Consider the following 13,179-nt stretch of genomic DNA (forward strand, 5'->3'; position numbering starts at 1 on the left):
GCCTATGGTCACATCTGAAAGAGCTAGGATTTGGGGCTAGAACCAGAATTGAAGAGTTGAGGAACTCTAACTCTTGATCCTTTAGGACCTGAGTGAGTAATGTAGGCTACCCATCATGTACTCAAATGACTGCAACATTAAGAGGCTGTGAGAATAACTGGTTAATCTGTCTGAGGCAACAGCAAACCAAGATTATAGTAGAAATTATTCCAAACAGGATGACAGGCTGCCTAGAGAAGTGAACATAGCCAAGAGCCTCAGTCGTTACCAAACCAGGAAAAGATGTCCCATAGGCCAATAAGTTCTTTTCTAGAAGACCCAGGAGGTCTTGTGTTCAAGCCTCTTATGGACTGTCGTACTTTGTCAGTTTCATTGATCCAGATGTAACACTATGAGTTGGCAATGGAACATATTGTTCCAGAACCATTTGTTGAAAATGTTAGGGAATTACCATCCAGTTTCTCACCATTAAGTATCTCATCATTAAGTGATGGTAAATCTCTCAATATTAAGTATCTTACCATTAAGTATCTAAAGTCTCAGATCCAGTTATTCCCTAAGTTTAGTCATCGTACTGGATCCTCTATTACGCCATATTAATTAACCATCCTCAGCTAGTAGTATGTGTATACTTTCACAGTTTTAAATTCTTCTTTGACTTTTTTCTCTGAGAAGAACGGACATGTGGACACAGGGCGGGAAGGGGAGTGTGGGATGAATTGGGAGTTTAGGTTTGACATAAATACACTACCATGTGTAAAGTAGATAGCTAGTGGGAACCTGCTGTATAGCACAGGGAACTCAGCGCGGTGCTCTGTGATGACCTAGATGGGTTGGATGTGGGGGGGTGGGGAGGGAAGTCCAAGAAGGAAGGGATATAGGTATACATATAGCCGATTCACTTTATTGTGTAGTAGAAACTAACACAACATTGTAAAGCAATTTTACTCCAGTAATAAAAAAAAAGAAAGAAATACATCATCCTATTATTTCTATAATGAATCCATTTTATTTTAATAGGGATGAAATTGAAATTTGGTTTCTGGATTCAATATGCTTGCAAATTCAGATACCCTGCATGAATGGGAGGACGGTGATGTACAGTAGTATAAAAAAGTGAATTTTACTTCATTTCCTTTCAAAGTTAGAATAAAATAGGAAGCATTCACCAAGTTTGTGTGAGAATATCAATTCCTTTAGACTGTGGGACTTCCTGATTAACTTTTATCATGTCTGATACTGTGTAGGGTAAAATGCATGAATTTATTCTAACCACAATAATCAATAGTTACTCTTCTGAGCCATTTAATTTTTCACAGGGCACTCAAGACAGATGTATTGCAACTTGGTGGGGATTAGTGCCCTTTCTTTCAACATTTCTTATGTAAAGCTGATATTTCTTGTCCTTGTAAAATGTGATACTACTTAATATTCACTATAAAGTAAGGTTTTGGGAAGTTTTAAGTATTCTCATGTAGTATGACCAATTAAAACCGGGCAAAGGGGACACTTGCCCAAAATCCAACCATAGGTAATAAATGTCAAAGCCCTCTGCACCTCACTCCTATCCCAATCATGCATTTATGAATGAGTGATGACACTATAAGGTCTACTTTTCTTTCTTGTTTTCCACTTTGTTATTTCACTATAGTCTCAGTGTCCTCCACTACAGCATCACTTCACCCACCAAGATCTACATTTGGCTTACTGATAACCCCCTCACATTCTCCATCAGGTATTGCAGTACATTGTGCACTGGTTGGCAATTATCATTATCCTCGGGTTCATTTAGACAACAGCAAATGCAGCAAATGGTCCCTGATCTCCTGCTGGGTAATAGGCAAAAAGTTTCTAGACCTCAACTCAATCATCTTTCTTCCCACTGCCATAAGAAATTGAATACATTTAATACCCTGCTCTAATACCCGTTTCCCAATTCTATCCACCGTCATTGGACTTATATTGTTTTACCACAATTGCCCTGGTAAGTTTATCAATGACTTCCGTATACTTATTTTTCAATCCTCATATTTCTTTGTTTTTAACATCTTTATTGGAGTATAACTGCTTTACAATGGTGTGTTAGTTTCTGCTTTATAACAAAGTGAATCAGTTATACATATACATATATCCCCATATCTCTTGCCTCTTGCGTCTCTCTCCCTCCCACTCTCCCTATCCCACCCCTCTATTCACCTCATATTTCTTGATTTCAGTCGATCTCTCATTCTTCTTGAAAACTCTGTGTCCATGGACTTTACAGCAGAACACTTCCCTATTTTTTTTTCCTTACAATCTGAATACTTTCTGGATCTTCTGTTTAGATTTCTGTGCCCTCCGCCTTATTTTTAAATGCAGAATATTCTTATCCCTCTAGTCTACACTGTCTTACAGTCTTTTCTTATAACTCTATATTCTCTTGATAATTATGTCGGGGACTCAGCAAACTTTACTCAGTAAAGGACCAGAGAGTAAATATGACCAGAGAGTGAATATGGCTTTGTGGATCATCTGGTCTTTGTCATAATTACTTAGTTCTGTATTGTAGTGTGAAAGTAGCATAGACAATGTGTAAACCAATGGTGTAGCAATTAAAAAGCAGCATTTAATTTACAAAAATAGGTAGTTTGGCCCTTGGACCATACTTGACTGGCCACTGATCTTGTTCAGTATTGTGAATTTTATTTGTCTCTGTACTATTACAATATATGTACTTTCTAGCCAAGAACACTTTTGTTACCGGTAGAGTTTTTGTTTAACCCATTATTTGATATCCCCATTTGGCTGCATCACAGAATCTCAAATTCAGGATTTCAAACTATAGTCATAATTTTCTATTTCAAAAATTTCTTTCATCTCAGAAAATGCCAATATTATGTTAAATCATTCTTTCAAGACAGAAAATTATGAGCTACATTTGACTTCTTCCTTGTCATAATCTCTTACATCAAATCAGTTTTAAACTTGTGTCAATTATTTTACCTAATTATGATATAAATATGCACCTAGATAGTTATCCAAGGGAAAAGAAATCATAGCTATCCAAGAGAAACTAAAACATATGCCCAAATCAAGAACTACACATTAATATTCATAGCAGCATTATTCATGGTAGCCAAAACTTGGAAACAATCAACTACTCATCATTTGGTAAACTGACATACTAATTGTATGTATACTATACATATCCCATAGTGGGTTAATCAGAAAACAAACAAAATTTGGATCCATACTTAAAACAGACTATGTGGAAAACATTTAAATACAATAGACTATGTATAAATTACATGATTCCATTTATATGACATTCTAGGGGGAAAAAAAACCCTATAGTGATAAAACAAAGCAAATGATATAGATGGTTGTGCAGGAATAGAAGAGAAAATTAACCACAAAGGGCCTGGATGGAATTCTTTGGAGTATCTGGTACATTCAATATCTCAATTATGGTGGTGGTTTTATGACTCTATAAAATTGCCAAAACTCATCAAACTGAATACCTTACAGGGAGATTTTTTTGATATGTAAACCATACCTCAACAAAACTGTGAAAACAGACAAAATATAACCAAATAGAAAAAAATCAATCGATTCTGCTCTATTGAAAAACATTTTTCTGACATTTGACTATCATGTAGGTAACATGACCTACACAACTCTTCTTATTTCGACTCCTACCTTTCTATCAGTTTTGTCTCCCACCAGTTGATTCCTGTTTGTCTGCATCAACTGTTTCACTTTAATAAAGGTTTCAGTTTAATAAAGATTCAGTGGTTTCAGTTTAATAAAGACTCAGTGGTTTCTCCTCTGTTCCTCCTTCTCTGCCATCTTCCTTAGCTAGCCCAAACACAACTTTGAATAGATTTGAAATAACTCCATAAGGAAAAACTCTCATGATAAACTTTACTTAGGACTCCTGTTGTCTGTTCTCATAATGAACTGTACAAAAGTTTTTCACACTCATCAAACCTATCATTACATATGCAGTATTAGTTATTCCCACTCTGAGTGTATGTTAAAGTCAGAGATGGTGACTTTCTTGTTTATTGCTTTTATATTGTGGAGAACCTAGTGAAAAGTAGATTCTGAAATATATATTAAATGTATACATTTTTAAATATCAGTTGTAATCTGGTAAATTAGTTTGCTAGGGCTACCATAACAAAATATCACAGACTGGGTGCCATGTACAACAGAAATTTATTTTCTCACAGTTCTGGGGGCTAGAATTTCAAGAAATGGCAGTGTTGGTTTCTCCTAGGGCCATTCTCCTTGATGTGAAGATGTCTGCCTTTCTCTGTGTGTGTGTGTATATCCCTGGTATCTCTTTTGTGTCCAAAATTCCTCTTCTTACAAAGACACCAGTCATAATGGATTAGGGTCCACCCTAGCGGCTTTATTTTAACTTAATCATTTCTTTAAAGACCTTATCAATGTACTAGGTATTAGAGCTTCAACCTATGAATTTGGGAGATGGACACAAGTCAGTCCATAATATCTGAGAAATAAAATCAAATGTAGATGGCAAAGTACACATTGGCTTTTTTTTTGGGAAGGAGTAGTCTAACAATCTCTCTGGAGAGTGAGTTCTCAAGGACAAGGTAATGTGTTATTTTCCTTTCCTTCTCTCTGCACCTAATAGCCTGGCACCTAGTAGAGAATTTAACCAAAAAAAAAAGTTTGTTATATTTAATTTCATTAAACTGAATTAAATACAAGGACACAAAATAAGCTCCTTTACCACTGAGCAATTGATATTCACTTAGCATATACATATTCTTAATGCATTAATTATGTGAAATACACACAGAACTTGAGGGAGAATCTGGATATTTTCAGTGCTGTACTTTTTAATTTTCTAGCTTGGATTCTGCTGCAAAGTAGCGAAGACAGGTGAAACGACCAGTATTGCCACAGAGAGGTAATCAAACCAAGTTTTTTTTAAAAAATAAATTTATTTATTTTATTTACTTATTTTTGGCTGCGTTGGGTCTTCGTTGCTGTGTGAGGGCTTTCTGTAGTTGCAGCGAGTGGGGGCCACTCCTCATTGCGGTGCACAGGCTTCTCATTGCGGTGGCTTCTTGTTGCAGAGCATGGGCTCTAGGCACTTGGGCTTCAGTAGTTGTAGCGTGTGGGCTCAGTAGTTGTGGCTCGCGGGCTCCAGAGCGCAGCCTCAGCAGCTGTGGCGCACTGGCACAGCTGCTCCAGGGCATGTGGGATCTTCCTGGACCAGGGCTCAAACCCGCGTCCCCTGCATTGGCAGGCAGACTCTCAACCACTGCACCACCAGGGAAGCCCCCGACTTTATTTTTTAAGATTAGCTTTTAAGAATTAACCGAGTCTTAGTTAATTCATTGCATGTTTGCTCAGCAAACTAAACTTGGGATTCTTTCTAGCACAACTTACTCATTTTATTATTTCTTTAAAATCATGAATTTATGGCAGATTATTTCAACTGTATGGGAAATAGTTAAAGATGCCTTACATTTGTGGGTTTTATCTATTAGTACTCTTTATGCAAGTTCAAGATGTTTAAGTCGTAGCTACATATACAGGGTGAAATTAATCAGGCTTTCTAGAACATTAACATCTCTCAGAAGTGGAAGGGTGTTTGATCATTTTTGGAATGTAAAATCATGATGAAAGCTGATGTGATATGCTTTCACATAAGTATTTATAGCATGAATAAATCAACTCAAAACGTTTGCTCCAACAATAAATGCTGGAGAGGGTATGGAGAAAAGGGAACCGTCCTGCACTGTTGGTAGGAATGTAAATTGATACAGCCACTATGGAGAGCAGTGTGGAGGTTCCTTTAAAAACTAAAAATGGAACTACCATACGACCCAGCGGGACTACTGGACATATACCCTGAGAAAACCATAATTCAAAAAGAGTCATGTACCACAGTGTTCATTGCAGCTCTATTTACAATAGCCAGGACATGGAGGCAACCTAAGTGTCCATCAACAGATGAATGGATAAAGAAGATGTGGCACATATATACAATGGAATATTACTGAACCATAAAAAGAAACAAAATTGAGTTATTTGTAGTGAGGTGGATGGACCTAGAGTCTGTCATACAGAGTGAAGTAAGTCAGAAAGAGAAAAACAAATATGTATGCTAAAACATATATATGGAATCTAAAAAAAAAAAATAAATGGTTCCAAAGAACCTAGGGGCAGGACAGGAATAAAGACGCAGACATAGAGCATGGACTTGAGGACATGGGGAGGGGGAAGGGTAAGCTGGGACAAAGTGAAAGAGTGGCATGGACATATATACCCTACCAAATGTAAAATAGATAGCCAGTGGGAAGCAGCTGCATAGCACAGGGAGATCAGCTCGGTGCTTTGTGACCACCTAGAGGGGTGGGATAGGGAGGGTGGGAGGGAGACACAAGAGGGAGGAGATATGGAGATATATGTATATGTATAGCTGATTCACTTTGTTATAAAGCAGAAACGAACACACCATTTTAAAGCAATTATATTCCAATAAAGTTAAAAAACAAAACAAAACAAAAAGCATTTGCTACTTCATATGAATCAGGCAACAAATATCACCTTTCATAGCAATTGATTTTTGCCATTAAATATTTTCTGCATATAGTTTTCAAATTAAAACCTTGAGAAGTATACAAATAGTTTTATCTTTTCCAAGTATATGATATATGTCTTTCATAAAAATTGAGAAACAGTTAATGTTCATTTACTTATGGGATAATTACTCATTTGGGGTTCTTTTTTGTGTTTTGGGGCCAAGATTGGTTAAAATTTTTTAACTGCTTTACCATTTCTGTTTAAGCAACTTTTTCTTGAGCCAGAGTTAGTGCACTAATTTTTCTCAGTGAAAATGATTAAAAGATGTCCAACTTAGACTAGAAGGGAAGACCGATTTCACCTAGGGATTAATGATTGTGAGGAGTGCTAAGAAAGGACAACAAAGGATTCTGTGGAAACAGTAAAAAGACATTAATACAAAAGCACCATTTAGAATAAGAAGGAATAGAAAGTGCTTAGATCAGTAAGGATTCCCAGCTCTGGACAGACTTCAGCAACCAGCTCCTCAGTGGTAAAATTGCCACAGGCCAAGAGCCATGGCTCTCAGGGGGCTCATCTTTTTTTTTTTTTTTTTTTTTTTAAATTTTATTTATTTATTTATTTGTTTGTTTATTTATGGCTGTGTTTGGTCTTCGTTTCTGTGCGAGGGCTTTCTCTAGTTGTGGCAAGCGGGGGCCACTCTTCATCGCGGTGCGCGGGCCTCTCACTATCGCGGCCTCTCTTGCTGCGGGGCACAGGCTCCAGACGCGCAGGCTCAGTAGTTGCGGCTCACGGGCTTAGTTGCTCCGCAGCATGTGGGATCTTCCCAGACCAGGGCTCGAACCCGTGTCCCCTGCATTAGCAGGCAGATTCTCAACCCCTGCGCCACCAGGGAAGCCCGGGGTTCATCTTTTTAATTTTGCTTCTCTCTGGGATTGTAGCCTTGTGATGCCTGCCATTCACTAGCCAGAAACAGTTATTTAATGTATATTATTCATTTAAAAAAAATTATTTATGGTGGTAGGGCTAGTCTGGTATCATTTTCTTTACTTTTACTAGAATTAAAGTGTTTATTTTATTTTAAAATGCTCCTAAAATATATTTTCCAAATGAAAAATGATGCTGAGCAACTTTTCATCTTATAGGGCATTCAAATATTCTCTTTTGTTATTTACCTCTTTAACTTTTATTCATTCCTTTAAGTGATGTTTTAAGCCCCGAGGTTGTCATCTTTTCTATTTTGCAACTCTCTGTACTTTAAGACACCACCATGGTTCCCGCATCACTTGAACTCCTCATTCAAATTATACTAGTCAAACATACCTGCTCCCTCTGCTGAAGTCTTGTTTCTAGTAGGCTACTTTTGTGATAATGTAACTGTTTTGCCATTGTGTGTCATGCACTATTGATTTCCATTTCCAAGAAGACTAGAATCATCTTTGCATTCAAACCCAAACAGTTCAGATAAGCAATCCCAGATTTCCAGTTTTGAGGATCTGTTACTTAACTTTATTGTTAAACATTATGTCTATCACTGTTCAATCCAGGGAAGATAAACTATCTATCTATTTTACCAGAAAGAATTAAGTACAAATATTTAGGTAAATAATCTTAGAAATGGCAGTGTGTTAGTTTGCTAGGGCTGCCACAACAAAAATACCACAAATCCGATGGCTTAAAACACAGATTTATTTTCTCACAGCTCTGGAGTCTTGGAGTCAAGATCAAGTTTCTGGCAGGGTTGGTTTCCTCTGAGGCCTCTTTCCCTGGCTTACAAATGTCTGCCCCCTTGCTGCCTCTTCACATGGTCGTCACTCAGTGCATGTGTGGCGCTGGTGCATTTCTCTATGTACTAATCTCTTCTTATAAGGACAATAGTTAGATTGCATTGGGGCCCAGCCTAATGGCCTCATTTTAAATTAATTACCTCTTAAATACCTTATCTTCAAACATAGTCCCATTCTGTGGTCCCTGGGGTTAGGACTTTGTCATACAAATTTTGGGAGGATGCAATTCAGTCCACAACAGGTAGGATACACCAGCTCTAGGTTGTAAATCTAGAAATGGCTTCCAGAAAACCACAAAACTGCCTCTCTAGGGATTTAGGAACACAACTGGAACCAAGGAATTCAAGTACACACTATTAAAACTGGCCTCAAAGTGTTACCGAACTCAGGAGGTTTGGCTCCTTACCACTCATAAGCCAATAATTCAAGAGGCAAGTCTCAATAGAAAGGAAAGCTGCTTTAGTTAGGAAATCCAGCAATCTGGGGAGATGTTGGACTTGTGTCTAGGGACCAACTCCAAAGATTCTGCTCAACCATGACAATTCTTAAAGGAAAAAATGGGGGGAAGAATCTCAGTGAATTATCCAGGCAGGAGGTTGGGTTCTGCAGCAATCTCCATTGCATGCAGACTGGTTGACTCTCTCTTCAGATGTTATCTTGCCCTCATGATCTGCCTGCAGGATTGCTTAGGGGGCTGTTGGGGATAGAGAGCTAATTATTCTTTACTTAATTCTTCATTCTTACTTTTTATCTAGGAAAAGAATCAACAGGTTAGACAAGGCATGGTGTGCATTCAGGAGAGCATAAATCAGGAGTTAGGTTAAATTGCCCAGTGATCTCATTCCTATAATTAGGTTATTTTAAGGTTAGAGGGGAACAGAAGTGGGCAAACAGGAAAGGGGCAAAAGATCTGCTTTCAAAAGGATCAGGAAATGACTGAGAAATGCACTGCATTGCTTGTCTGATACCCTACTCAGAACTGGTTAAAATACTTTAAATCCTCATCTCTTTTTAAAATGCCTTTAAAAAAAAATCTTTAGCCTAATTAAATTTCTGATTGCTTCAATTTTCTTGATTCTTTGAGTACAGATAGACAGGTATTATGATTTTGTTTGGTTTTGTCTGGGTGGACATGGCGTTGTAACAAAACAGCTTCAACCGAGGAGGTCAACGGAAGACCCTCACCAGCAATCGGTTCCAAGATAGTAAGCAAAGAATTGCAAACTACCATGTTAAGCTTAAGCACAAAGCAAAGTTTATCGAAGCAGAGGTACACTCTCAGAGCGGGAGAGAGAGAAAGAGAGCGGGCTATGTCAGCGAAGTGAAGCAAGCCCAAAGCAAAGTTTATCAAAGCAGAGGTACACTCTCAGAGAGAGAGAGAGCGCGCGGGCTGTTTCTGCGAATTGAAAGCAGCATTCCCGTACAGGCTTAAGGGCACCTTTCAGGAGCATTTTGCAGGGAGGAGGGGTTGAGTGACAAGGGATCATTATTTGATTGACAGTCGCGAGCTATGTAACAAGTTTACTGCTGCGCATGCTCTCACCCTTGAATCGCTAAGAAACGCCCACTCGGGGGCAAAACCACATGTAGGTTTTATTATAATTATGATGAGTTTGGGTTTACTATAGGTTATACGCCTGTCTGGTCTGGGCATGCGCAGCCCGGGGATGTCCCCTCATGTTACTGTGCTCACTCTTTATCAGGATAAACTGCCCACCACACAACCATAGTTTCGCCCATTCTGGGTGTGGTCAAGGGAGAGTTCCCAGATGGCTGGGTGTGAATCGATTTCTTCTTGTCTTTCTCGCCACTGTCTCCTCTTTGCTGCTAATGACTACCTACCAGTTTAATTATTGTCATTAATTGTGTACATATCTTTCTCAATAGATCACCATTTTTCCCATTGACAATTGCATTAGTCATCAATTGTTAGGCTTCACCTTTCAAATGTTCATTTTGCAATTATATTTATTGGGCATGTTAAATATTGTGCATTTGTAAAACACATTTCCCATATTGAAATAAAGTAGGTTTGGCTCAGAACACCTTCGTTTTGTTTATTATGCTGACATTTTGAATCTGTAACTAGGTTTAATTTTAGCTTTATAATACTCCTTCTCAGGTTCACTGTCATTCATTCTATAGATGAATGTCTTAGTTGGAATATTTGTATGAGACATATTCAGATGGAAGTTTAAACATGAGACAGGTTGAGGATGGAAACTGTAAAGTATATTTTATAACAGATTAAATATGAGTATGGAGGAAACATAGAAATCCAGCAGTATAATTTATATATTTATGGATGATCCTTTCAGTTTTTCATTAATTTTGCTACAAGTAATTATACATGTTAATTCCCAAAGTTATGAAAAATAGATTTTACTTAAATACAGTGACTGTTTCACTGAATTCCCTTTTGTTGCTTTGGATTGTTTACCTGAGTGGAATCTATATTGATTGCATTTCTCGTTACTATGTTGGTAGAGACTTAGAAGGAAAAACAGATGAATTTGGGATTAAAAAAAGAAACTAAATTGCCTTTGCATAGCTGATTGTGGTGTTAAAAAGCGTTAACCTAACAAATATGTCTATCTCTGTGTCTCCGTATCCACTTTCTATTTCCCTGTTTCATTACACCTTCAACCCAGAAAAGAGGCAAAGTCCACCTAAGTGAGGAGATTCCTGACCCTGATTGGATCATGTTTATCAAGGTACAGTTCTCTGTGTTGAAAAGTCAAGGGCTTTCTTTTGTCCCTTCGAATTTATGCTTCTTAAGCAATGATATAAAATATAAGGCTATTCCTGGATCTATATGGTAAATTAGTATTCTTGCTTACTTCCTTTTTTTTTCTTCTACAAGATATTACGTACTTTGATATTCTATTCACTTTGGGTTCGTGACCAACTGAAAATTAGAGAGTATTAGAAATTAGGAATATGTCAACTCTTAGAGGAAAACATAGGCAGAAACTCTCTGGCATAAACTGTAGCAAGATCTTTTTTGGTCTACCTCCCAGAGTAATAAAAATAAAAACAAACAAAAAAAACAAACAAGACATAATAAAACTTAAAAGCCTTTGCACAACAAAGGGAACCATAAACAAACAAAAAGACAGCCCACAGAATGGGAGAAAATATTTGCAAATGAAGCAACTGACAAGGAATTAATCTTCAAAACATACAAACAGCTCATGCAGCTCAATATCAAAAAAACAAACAACACAATCAAAAAATGGGTGGAAGATCTAAATAGATGTTTCTCCAAAGAAGACATACAGATGGCCAAGAGGCACATGAAAAGATGCTCAACATCACTAATTATTAGAAAAATTCAAATCAAAACTACAGTGAGGTATCACCTCACACCAGTCAGAATGGCCATCATCAAAAAGTCTGCAAACAATAAATGCTAGAGAGGGTGTGGAGAAAAGGGAACCCTCCTACACTGCTGGTGGGAATGTAAATCGGTATAGCCACTTCGGAGAACAGTATGGAGGTTCCTTAGAAAACTAAAAATAGAGCTACCATATGATCCATCAGTCCCACCCCTGGGCATATATCTGGAGAAAACCATAATTCGAAAAGATACATGCACCCCAATGTTCATTGCAGCACTATTTACAATAGCCAGGACATGGAAGCAACCTAATGTCCATCAACAGAGGAATGGATAAAGAAGAGGTGGCACATATATACAATGGAATATTACTCAACCATAAAAAAGAACAAAATAATGCCATTTGCAGCAACATGGATGGACCTAGAGACTGTCACACTGAGTGAAGTAAGTCGGACAGAGAAAGACAAATATCATATGATATTGCTTACATGTGGAATTTAAAAAAAATGGTACAAATGAACTTATTTACAAAACTGAAATAGAGTCACAGGTATAGAAAACAAACTTATGGTTACCAAGGGGGAAAAGGGGGGAGGGATAAATTGGGATTGACATATACACTCTACTGTATTTAAAATAGATAACTAATAAGAACCTACTGTATAGCACAGGGAACTCTACTCAATACTCTGTAATGACCTGTATGGAAAAAGAATCTTAAAAAAGAGTGGATATATGTATATGTATAACTGATTCACTTTGCTGTACAGTAGAAACTAACACAACATTGTAAATCAACTTTACTCCAATAAAAATTAATTTAAAAAAAAGGAATATGTCAAGGTCTTGGCTGAAATTTTTGCAGAGCTTAGCACTGACACCTGCAGAAAGATATGAGATATATACCTTCTAGATAATAATTCAATATTTCATGTTCCTTCAAGCATCTTACAGAAGAACAGGTGATAGTTCAGGAAGAATTCCTGTATTTCTTATCATTTTTGTCAAATTCATATTGAAACCCTATCCTTATCAAATATATCTGTACTGTCAGAGCAGAAAAACGAATATGTGACAGGACAAGAATCTGGAGATTCGAGTATCATTTTGGTATAAATAGCTCTAGAATTGGTAACATACTTTCCCTAATAATTGGAAATTTCCATTATGCCACAGACACTAGCAAGAAACGGGTTAACTCTTGGAGTTAGAAAAGATCACCTGGATAACAAAAGTAGAGAGCAGCTATTTTTTTTTTAAATACTGTTCTTGCACTCAGAGGATCATTTTGTCAACACACCATGCAGAAGAGGCCACTGCACTTCTTAGGAGTAGGATTCCATCATGTGGTAGATAGTTGCCACATCTTGCTTTCTCAAAATTGAAACTACGTTTTTAGCAAGTCCTCCATGTTGTAAGTCTGGTGAAATCTCTAAGGAGGGAAACTGTCTTTCTCTCCACTTGTCTTAGTTAGTTCTCAGACATGGTCCTGATGAATCATCA

The 13,179-nt window shown here is 37.4% G+C and overlaps 1 long non-coding RNA gene across 10 annotated transcripts in view; it reads left to right on the forward strand.

The window, feature by feature from the left end:
- Positions 1-13,179, forward strand: part of LOC309621566 — a 204,555-nt gene that overhangs the window by 44,430 nt on the left and 146,946 nt on the right. For 7 of the 10 annotated variants that reach the window (XR_014240094.1, XR_014240095.1, XR_014240096.1 and 4 more), the window contains exons 3-4: positions 4,863-4,921; positions 10,985-11,047. This is a non-coding gene — a long non-coding RNA (uncharacterized lncRNA). The remainder of the gene's footprint in view (positions 1-4,862; positions 4,922-10,984; positions 11,048-13,179) is intronic. The other 3 variants (XR_014240101.1, XR_014240102.1, XR_014240103.1) reach the window with 1 other exon arrangement.

Source organism: Balaenoptera borealis, assembly GCF_965194805.1.
Source record: "Balaenoptera borealis genome assembly, contig: HAP1_SCAFFOLD_701, whole genome shotgun sequence".
Taxonomy (NCBI): domain Eukaryota; kingdom Metazoa; phylum Chordata; class Mammalia; order Artiodactyla; family Balaenopteridae; genus Balaenoptera; species Balaenoptera borealis.